Source organism: Corvus brachyrhynchos, unplaced genomic scaffold (assembly GCF_000691975.1).
Source record: "Corvus brachyrhynchos isolate BGI_N302 unplaced genomic scaffold, ASM69197v1 scaffold69, whole genome shotgun sequence".
In the NCBI taxonomy this organism is placed as follows: Eukaryota; Metazoa; Chordata; class Aves; order Passeriformes; family Corvidae; genus Corvus; species Corvus brachyrhynchos.
Window position 1 is genome coordinate 2,579,685 of NW_008240228.1, and position 1,649 is coordinate 2,581,333.

The following is a 1,649-nucleotide window of genomic DNA, read 5'->3' on the forward strand; positions in this document are numbered from 1 at the left end:
CGGCTGCACACGGCAAGGCAGTGGGTGGGGGTTCCACGGCTGGAACAGATCCATCGACTCCAGGATGGCCGTGGCCCGGCCCGGCCTGGCCTGGCCCGGCCCAAGCAGGGCCTGGCCGGGCCCACTGGGCCCTGCTCGGGCCCTGCAGCCACCTGTCCCAGCGCCGGAAACGAGAGAGAGCTTGGAGGGGGAGTTTGCCTGTTCTTAAATGTGGATAACAGAGGTGATCACAACTTTAAGTGGCTTAGAGAATTGTCCATATTCAAACTGGCCAGCTGATAGGTTCTATCAGTTCCCAGAGGAAACTGTAAGCACCCCTTAGCAAGGACGTCCCTTCCGGGACTATGCTTGCTAACCTATGACATGATGCTACTGCAAAAAAAATCTGCTGTGTGGTGCATTCCACCCAAAATCTCCTTGTTCAGATTTGCCAGCTTGGGAGAATGACACAAATTTACACATTTGGCTAATTCTGAAAGGTCATCTGGGGAGCTGTTGTGGGGGCATTGCTCCAACTGTGCCCTCTCAAGTGAGGGAAATAGTCTCCTCCTTGAGACAATCTTTATTTCATGCAGCAGCACAGCCACCTCAGAACTGTGCTGGCAGGTACCACCCAGCTACTCCTCCTGTATTTCCTGGGATCTGCTCTCTTTCTGGTTTTGATGCCACTGTATGAAGCTGTTGGTATCACTCAGATCAATGTACAACTAACTAAACTGGTTTAGCTTTTTTTACCCTTCTTTATACTCTAATTGCCTAATGTCAAAACCAACATTCATCCTTTCTACCAATTAATATGCATTCTTAGGAATAGGCCTTTTCATCAAGGAGAAAATCCATGAAATTAATTAAGTCCCTGATACTCTATCCTTGGAGAAGAGACTTGGGAGGAAAGCTGCATTTCTTTTGGGGTGGTTGTTTTCAGGGGAAAAAAAAAATCCCAAATTGTCAGCAGGGCTTATAAAGACAAATAGTGATAAATGCTGAAGTCTTTTGCCAAGAAGTTCTCTGTTGAATGCAACTGAGATGAATGCTATATAGAAAAACAGTCCCAGGAAAGGGTCTGCAGCAAGTTAGCTGGGTTTTGGGAGAGGGGCATTTCAGATATGAGTAATGTAAATAGAGGTTTGGGTGGGGGTTTTTTGGGTGGGGGTTGTTTGGTTTTTATCTTTGTCACCTAAATTTTTCCTAAAACACTGTTTCTTTTTTTGGATGTTGTAAATACAGGCTTCTTGTATGCCCCTGCACTTCAACCTGACTTGAGATAAAGGGGATTTCAGGGTTACTGAGGAAGAGGGAGGCACTCCTCAGTCAGGGATGTGACAAAGCAAAAAGGGATGGTGGGGCAGTCCAGCAACTGTGCCCTCCCAGCATGTGCCTCCCAGGTACCATATGGGGCAGGATGAGAGCTGGGATCCCTAGAGTCAGGGGAGCTTTCCAGTGCCACAGAGCAGGGCAGGAGTTCAGCTGAAGAGCTGACAGCTCTGGGGGTCCTCAGTTTGTCACTCACTTGGTTAGCAAGGCTTGTTCACTAAAACCTTCTGTTTTGATCCCGCAGCTTCTGTACCCTACAGAACTTGTGGAGGAGGGAATGCTGCACCCCTTCCATCACCATTTCATGTGAGGGTCTCTTTTCTACTAAGCCCAGG